The sequence below is a fragment of the Leptidea sinapis genome, chromosome 34 (genome assembly GCF_905404315.1).
Source record: "Leptidea sinapis chromosome 34, ilLepSina1.1, whole genome shotgun sequence".
Taxonomy (NCBI): domain Eukaryota; kingdom Metazoa; phylum Arthropoda; class Insecta; order Lepidoptera; family Pieridae; genus Leptidea; species Leptidea sinapis.
The window spans coordinates 11,550,001-11,559,175 of NC_066298.1; the positions used below are offsets into that span (position 1 = coordinate 11,550,001).

At 47.7% G+C, this 9,175-nt stretch overlaps 2 non-coding genes across 2 annotated transcripts; both read left to right on the forward strand.

Moving 5' to 3' along the window:
- Window positions 1–6,538: 6,538 nt before the first annotated feature.
- Window positions 6,539–8,443, forward strand: LOC126975158 (small subunit ribosomal RNA). Its single transcript, XR_007731663.1, has one exon. It is a non-coding gene; the product is annotated as a small subunit ribosomal RNA (ribosomal RNA).
- Window positions 8,444–8,818: 375 nt separating this feature from the next.
- On the forward strand, window positions 8,819–8,975 carry LOC126975148 (5.8S ribosomal RNA). Its single transcript, XR_007731654.1, has one exon. It is a non-coding gene; the product is annotated as a 5.8S ribosomal RNA (ribosomal RNA).
- The last annotated feature ends 200 nt before the right edge of the window (window positions 8,976–9,175 follow it).

The following is a 9,175-nucleotide window of genomic DNA, read 5'->3' on the forward strand; positions in this document are numbered from 1 at the left end:
ATTTCTTTTAATTAGTAGTAAATTCAACCTTTCATCTTTGACTCAATCTTTCATTCTTACTTCGCTTCAAACAAATATCATAGCACCCCTAGCTCAGCCAGGGGTAGTCATCGAGAAGTCGTAGGAGTAGAATACGTGCTACAGTGGTGACCCATCCGACAAGTGACACGATGACTGGCGCAGAACAACAACAAAAGGGATTAGGCGGTGGTCCAAGTACAAGTGACGGCGGAAATAACAGTGACGTATTTCGAGTGGGCGTACGGATACCACCCTTTTGGCCCGAGGAACCGGCTGTATGGTTTGCCCAAATTGAAGGTCAGTTCATTTTGTCTAATGTTACAAGTGACTCCACCAAGTTTTATTATGTCATTAGCCAATTAGACCATCAGTACGCAGCAGAAGTCAAAGATATCATTATTTCCCCGCCGGCTACAGACAAATACGAGAAATTAAAGTCGGAACTTATCAAGCGCCTCACAACGTCTAGAGAACGTAAAATTAAACAGTTGTTGATGCATGAAGACCTTGGTGATAGAAAGCCATCTCAATTTTTGCGTCATTTACAAAGCTTAGCAGGGAAGACAATACCAGAAGAGCTTATACGAACTATTTGGTCGAGTCGATTGCCAAATAATTTACAAACAATTGTCGCATTACAGAAGGACAGCGCCCTCGAAACCGTGGCAGATCTGGCGGACCACGTTCATGACATAGCACCGCCCGCAGTCGCTCAGGTAGCCAGATCAGCAACTGAACAGCCAGGTACTGCTTTTGAAATTATGTGTAACAAAGTAACAGAACTGACACGGCAGGTGGAGTCACTAATGCAGAGCCAGCAACGGCAGTCTCGATCCCGCTCCACTGACTTTAGGAACGAATACCGCACGTCACGATCCCGCTCTAATTCCCGATACCGACAGCAACCAGAAGACGATACACAATGCTGGTATCATTTCCAATTTGGCTCGAACGCAAAGAAGTGTGTCAAGCCCTGCACATTTCGTTCGGGAAATGCCAAGGGCAGCCACTAGTGGCCGAACACGTCTGCCCTACATCATCAGGCCGCCTTTTTATCACCGACCTTAACACAAAAGTACAATACCTTATCGACACAGGGTCTGACTTATGCGTTTATCCACGTTCTCGCATTCAAGAACATCGCACGAAGACGCAGTACGAGCTCTTTGCAGCAAACGGTACGGTGATATCAACATTTGGGTACGTTCACTTACAACTCAACCTAGGGTTGCGCCGCGTATTCAGTTGGCGCTTCGTGGTGGCAGACGTCTCCAAACCAATCATTGGCGTCGACTTCCTTAGCTTTTATAACCTGCTCGTCGACTGCCGCAATCACCGCCTGGTCGATGGGGTAACGTCACTGTCCGTCGCCGTACCACGCCAGCACCACAAGGAGGACATCTCATCAGTACGTACAACATCGCCAGGGGACTCGTTGTATAACGACATTGTACGAGAGTTTCCGAACATTACACGCCCAGCTGGTAAGCCAAGTGAACCAAAACACAACACGGTTCACCATATTAGGACGACGCCTGGCCCACCAGTATTTTGCCGCCCTCGTCGGTTAGATCCGGAGAGACTCACCATTGCCAAAAAGGAGTTGGAAGAGATGGTACAAAATGGTACAGCTCGGAGATCAGAGAGCCCCTGGTCCTCAGCACTGCACCTAGCACGTAAGAAAAACGACGGCTGGAGACCTTGTGGGGATTACAGAGCATTGAACGCTCGCACTATTCCAGACCGATACCCTGTGCGGCACATCCAGGACTTTGCGCACCAGCTGGCAGGCAAAAAAGTCTTTTCTACGGTGGACCTCGTTAAAGCATATAATCAGATCCCAGTCCATGCTGACGATATTCCTAAGACTGCCATTACCACGCCTTTCGGATTATTTGAATTCCCTTACATGACATTCGGACTTCGTAATGCTGCACAATCTTTCCAACGTTTTATGGATGAAGCACTTAGAGACCTAGACTTCTGTTTTGGGTACATTGATGACATCCTAATCTTCTCTGAATCTCCATTACAGCACCAGCAACACCTTCGCCAGCTATTTCAACGTTTGACAGATTACGGCATACTGATAAACACAGCGAAATGTGTATTTGGTAAGGATGAAGTAACTTTTCTTGGCTTCACAGTGTCCGCAGCAGGCGTTAAACCTTTGGAGGAGAAGGCCCAGGCAGTTCAAGACTACCCGCCACCCAAGACGGTAAAGGAGTTGAGGCGATTCCTAGGAGTCATCAACTTCTACCGAAGATTCATTCCTGGAGCAGCAGCAATACAAGCACCGCTTAATGCCTTACTAGCTGGACCGAAAACCAAAGGATCACACCCAGTCAACATGACTCTAGAGCTGCTAGAAGCATTTAAAAGATGTAAGTCTAGTCTTTCCCATGCCACACTCCTAGCACATCCAGATACCACAGCAGAGCTGGCGATACAGACTGACGCTTCGGACCACGCTATTGGAGCCGTACTGCAGCAAAGTAAGGGAAACACCTGGCAACCCCTCGCTTTTTTCTCCAGAAAACTCAGCCCTTCCCAAAAAAAGTACAGCCCTTACGACAGGGAATTATTGGCGATTTATGAAGCGATTCGTTATTTCAGATACATGGTTGAAGCGAGGACATTCACCATCTACACTGACCACAAGCCCATTACGTTTGCATTCAGCACTCAACGTGACAGCTGCTCACCTCGTCAGTTCCGGTACTTGGACTTCATCAGTCAATTCAGCACTGATATCAGGTATATCCCTGGGAGGGACAACACAGTAGCTGACAGCATGTCTCGGGTTGAAGAGATGACAACGCCCCTAGATTACCAGTCCCTCGCCCGTGCCCAGGATTCTGATGCTGAACTTCAAAACTTACTCGTAAGTGGGTCAGGCCTAAAATTAGAAAAGGTCATGCTAGAGAACTCTGATATTCAGGTATTCTGCGACACTTCTACTCAATACACCAGACCTTTTGTTACTTCAGCTTTCCGACGTCAGGTATTCAACACGTTACATAGTCTAAGTCATCCCGGAGCAAAAGCCACAGCGCAATTGGTAGCACAACGCTTCGTTTGGCCGGGTATTAAGAAGGACTGTCGACAATGGGCCAAAGAGTGTCAACAATGTCAGCGCAGTAAAATATCTCGCCACACATCAGCTCCATTAGCAAAGTTCACAATGCCTTCAGCTCGCTTCCGTCAGGTCCATATGGACATAATAGGTCCCTTACCTTCTTCTGTTGGTCACAGGTACTGCCTCACCATGATCGACCGCTTCACTCGATGGCCGGAGGCCATGCCCTTGCAGGACATCACTGCAGAATCCTGCGCTGCCGCCTTCGTAACTGGGTGGATTGCGCGGTTCGGTTGCCCCGAGAGCATCATAACCGACCGCGGCCGCCAGTTTGACAGCCAGCTGTTCAAGAGGGTCGCCGCGCTGGTAGGCGCCGACCACCGCACCACAACAGCTTATCATCCCGCAGCAAATGGCCTCGTAGAGAGGCTACACCGTCAGCTCAAGGCCGCTATAACCTGCCACACCAGTGCTCAATGGACGGAGGCATTACCTCTCGTGCTGCTGGGCATACGCAGCGCGTGCAAAGATGACCTGCAGGCGTCTACCGCGGAATTAGTCTACGGCGAGCCACTCCGCTTACCTGGACAGTTCCTTCAGCCCATACGGGACGACCACATCGACGTTACCGACTTCGCCAGCAGACTGAAACAGCACATCACTAAGCTGTCACCAACATCTACGTCATGGCACGGACAACGTACATTCTACGTGCCCAAAGACCTACAGCACTCCACTCACGTGTTCCTGCGCCAGGGTCCTGTAAAACGGCCGCTACAAGCCCCGTACACCGGACCCTACAAGGTACTACGTCGGGGCTCCAAGTCATTTGACATAGAAGTCCAGGGTAAGACGTCAACAGTAACGATCGACCGTCTCAAACCAGCATATATCGCAGATGACAACTTATCAGGAAAAGACACACAAACACAGACTGTACCTACACAAAAGGAAACTACGGAAGAAGAACACATCAGAACTACAAGAAGTGGACGAAGAGTCAAGTTTCCCGACTACTATCACCCGTAGTCACGGTCTCAGTGGGGGAGTACTTGTAGCGGCCAAATCCGCTACTTACTTCCGCACCGCCGCTTATGTTCTTGGACCACACGACATCACACCACATCGTACGATCTATGACGACAGCCTACGTCACGGGTGGTGCGAGCTGCGAACCGGCTGCATCGCGTGCGCGTCCCCGCGCCCGCGCTCCCGCCGCACACCGCGGGCCCTGCGCCCGCCGCCACAGCTAGGCCTCCCGCGCCCGCGCCCCGCGCGTCGCATAAATACCAGAGGCGATCGCCCGCGCCACGCATTCTGCACATTTATTTACCTCGCGCTCACAGCTTTCCGCTTGCTTTATTTTTGCTTTGTATAGACGCTCATTTCATTCTACATTTTGTAAAGTATTTCTTTTAATTAGTAGTAAATTCAACCTTTCATCTTTGACTCAATCTTTCATTCTTACTTCGCTTCAAACAAATATCATAGCACCCCTAGCTCAGCCAGGGGTAGTCATCGAGAAGTCGTAGGAGTAGAATACGTGCTACAGATAATTTTACGATCTACAATTTTTGTCCGAGATACTTTTATGATAAAACTTACCTACCGTTTTGCTGAAAATCGCGAAAAACGAATGTGATTAAGTAAGTAAGTAAGTACGTAAGTAAGTAAGTAAGCAACTAAGTAAGTAAGTAAATAGGTAAGTAAGTAAGTAAGTAAGAAAGAATTACGTTTAAAGATATTTATTTCTCATTAAAAACATAATATTGTCACTTACATGAGAACATAAAAATATGATGTAATAATTTATCCGCCGTTCTTTAGATGTTCAGTACATACATGTTACACATTATAGTACTTATTCTTCTTCACAAAATTTAAGATTACACACTTTTACAGGGCACTGTCACATAACAAACAATTTCAGACATGTGTTTTATAAAAACTTTGAAACAATATAGTCTGATAGGTCACGTTTAAATGTTTTTAGTGACCTAATCTTTTTGAGAGATGAAGGTAGACTATTAAAAAGTTGTGCGCCCTCGTAAATAAACATACGCTTGCCGTAATTTGTTCTTGTCTTAGGTAGTATCAAGTAGCTGGCTCGTCTCGTGCTGCGTTTAGACGCATGTTTAGTTTGGGTGAGTAAGATTGATGTATGATAAGAATTTTGATTTGATTTGAAATATATTTTTTTTGGAGGTTTTTTATTTAGTTTCGGAGGGAAAATGAAATGTACGTGTCGCGCGTTTATTACTGAACATTATCGTACTCGTTATTAATAAAGTTAAAAAAAAAAAAAAAAAAAAAAAAAAAAAAAAAAAAAAAAAAAAAAAAAAAGCGATTTTTTCTTCGAAGCCGCAATGCATATTCAATATTATGTTATTAATAAATAGTAAAATCAAATCAAAATCACTTTATTCACATATCAGAGAGTTTACACGTTCATATCGTTCGCGTGCACCACACATACGGCAGTCGGCGTCGAGAGTCGAGTCCGTAGCGAACGGTTCGCGACGCCGAATTCAACGCCGCTCAAGTTTTTTCTTGTAAAAAGAGTGAAAAACGCACGCGACAAAAATACAAAAACGCACATCACGGTGGTGTTGTTTTATTATTCTCGTCGTCGTCATCGTCATTCATATTTTATTTAATATATATTTATATTTGAGTAAGTTTGTGAATGCGCGCGATGATAACGACGATGATATAATAACAATACGGTTGTTGGTACTCTCGGGGCAGAGCTGGTGTGTCTGTGTCTGTGTTTGTGTCGCGCGTTGTTTTATATGTTCTTTTTTTACAATATAAAAAATGAGACAGACTCACCGCGCTGTGTCGATCGAGCGTTTTCGAGTTTCCCTATGCGGATGATATTTGATTTGGTGATTTGAAAGGTTTTTTGTGATTTCGTTTCTCATAATTCCTCTCTTCACTCTCTCTATAGTATCATACGCTGCGGCGATCCTCGTCACGTTGAAAGCGATCGTGTAAATTTTTTGCGCGCACCAAGACGCCGACTGGGCTTCGACGGTTTCCCTCTGTTAAGATTTTTAACGTGAGGGCCCGCAAGCCGGAACGCGTCGCGCATTTCACGCGTGCGAGACGTTCACGCTCCTCTCAAGCACCGGGCGTCGATCCGATTTGTGATCACGACGTGTACCGATATTAATACGTTGATACCGCTTCTATTGCGTGTCATCATTTTTATTATTACCCGAAGGGACTCTCGTTACTGAACTTTCATAACATACAATCGGCCCATCGCCGATTTATGATTCGTTCAACGCGCACCGTATGCCTTTGAGATATATAGTGTACAGTGCGCGAACGGATATCTCACGATATGTTCAAGATGTCATAGTCGCGACGCCCTAAGGGGAGATCGCGACGCATGACGCGCTGAGCGCGACAACAATCGTTGTTTGCAGCAGCTCCCTGGTTGATCCTGCCAGTAGTTATATGCTTGTCTCAAAGATTAAGCCATGCATGTCTCAGTGCAAGCCGTATTAAGGCGATACCGCGAATGGCTCAATATATCAGTTTTGGTTCCTTAGATCTTACTCAGTTACTTGGATAACTGTGGTAATTCTAGAGCTAATACATGCAATCAGAGCTCTGACCAGTGATGGGATGAGTGCTTTTATTAGATCAAAACCAATCGACGGAGGGCCTCGCGTCCGAAGTCGTTAATTTTGATGAATCTGGATAACTTTTGCCGATCGCATGGTCCAGTACCGGCGACGCATCTTTCAAATGTCTGCCTTATCAACTTTCGATGGTAGTTTCTGCGACTACCATGGTTGTCACGGGTAACGGGGAATCAGGGTTCGATTCCGGAGAGGGAGCCTGAGAAACGGCTACCACATCCAAGGAAGGCAGCAGGCGCGCAAATTACCCACTCCCGGCACGGGGAGGTAGTGACGAAAAATAACGATACGGGACTCTTACGAGGCCTCGTAATCGGAATGAGTACACTTTAAATATTTTAACGAGGAACAATTGGAGGGCAAGTCTGGTGCCAGCAGCCGCGGTAATTCCAGCTCCAATAGCGTATACTAAAATTGTTGCGGTTAAAAAGCTCGTAGTTGCATTTGTGCGCCGCGCTGTCGGTGCATCGCATCCGCGGTGATACTGACACGTCTGCGGAGCATATCGTCGGTGAGCCGGCGGTAAAACGCCGGTTCAATATCAAAATCCTATCGCGGTGCTCTTCAGTGAGTGTCGAGATGGGCCGACAATTTTACTTTGAACAAATTAGAGTGCTCAAAGCGGGCTCAAAATGCCGCTTGAATATTTCGTGCATGGAATAATAGAATATGATCTCGGTTCTATTTTGTTGGTTTTCAGAACTCCGAGGTAATGATTAATAGGGATAACTGGGGGCATTCGTATTGCGACGTTAGAGGTGAAATTCTTGGATCGTCGCAAGACGAACATCAGCGAAAGCATTTGCCAAAGGTGTTTTCATCAATCAAGAACGAAAGTTAGAGGTTCGAAGGCGATTAGATACCGCCCTAGTTCTAACCGTAAATATGTCATCTAGCGATCCGCCGACGTTACTACAATGGCTCGGCGGGCAGCTTCCGGGAAACCAAAGATTTTGGACTCCGGGGGGAGTATGGTTGCAAAGCTGAAACTTAAAGGAATTGACGGAAGGGCACCACCAGGAGTGGAGCCTGCGGCTTAATTTGACTCAACACGGGAAATCTCACCAGGCCCGGACACCGGAAGGATTGACAGATTAACAGCTCTTTCTTGATTCGGTGGGTGGTGGTGCATGGCCGTTCTTAGTTGGTGGAGCGATTTGTCTGGTTAATTCCGGTAACGAACGAGACTCTAGCCTGCTAAATAGGCGTCGTCATTTAGGTGTGCGCGGCTTCAGGGTCGCGCAACTCACTGGCGGCGTATTAAAATTCTTCTTAGAGGGACCGGCGGCTTCGAGCCGCACGAGATTGAGCAATAACAGGTCTGTGATGCCCTTAGATGTCCTGGGCCGCACGCGCGCTACACTGAAGGAATCAACATGTTCTCCCTGGCCTAGAGGCCCGGGCAACCCGTTGAAACTCCTTCGTGCTGGGGATTGGGGTTTGCAATTATCCCCCATAAACGAGGAATTCCTAGTAAGCGCGAGTCATAAGCTCGCGTTGATTACGTCCCTGCCCTTTGTACACACCGCCCGTCGCTACTACCGATTGAATGATTTAGTGAGGTCTTCGGACCGACACGCGGTGGCTTCGCGGCCGTCGGCGTTGCTGGGAAGTTGACCAAACTTGATCATTTAGAGGAAGTAAAAGTCATAACAAGGTTTCCGTAGGGGAACCTGCGGAAGGATCATTAACGTGTAACGGTCGCGTGCGCGAGCGTTGTCGCCGACACGCTTCGCTCACAGCCGACTGTTGACGATGATAACTTCAATCACGTGTCAATCACTGATTATTTTCGCGCTCGCGATGTGCTCTCTGTGCTCCGTTGTCGCGTTTGCCGCGCGCGCGCTGACATCTCCCGCCGCATGTGGGGGGTGTCCGGCACGACGTCTCCGGCACGACGCTTCGGCGGGCGCGGTTCGCATGTACGCGACGCGCGTGCGTCTCGCGACGCGCTCATGTCGAGTGCGAAGCGAGTCGAGATCACGACGTACGCGCAATGCGTGCGTCACATAATATTTTGTTACACACAGAGATCGTTCACGTATTTTCTAAATATAAAAACTATTACCCTGAACGGTGGATCACTTGGCTCGCGGGTCGATGAAGAACGCAGTTAACTGCGCGTCATAGTGTGAACTGCAGGACACATTTGAACATCGACATTTCGAACGCACATTGCGGTCCGTGGAGAAATATCCAGGACCACTCCTGTCTGAGGGCCGGCTGCATAAAAGAATACGACGACGCCGTCGCTGTATGCTGACAACACTGTTTGCGCGCCTAAAAAACGTGTAAAACGAGTGACGGTCTTCGGGCCGGGCTCGGGTAAACCCCGCCGGTTTTCCGGGGCCCGCTCGATCCGTTCGAAAATGTAAAATAAGCCGCAACGCGTGGTGCTGTTCGCGTGCAACGCCGTCTCCGC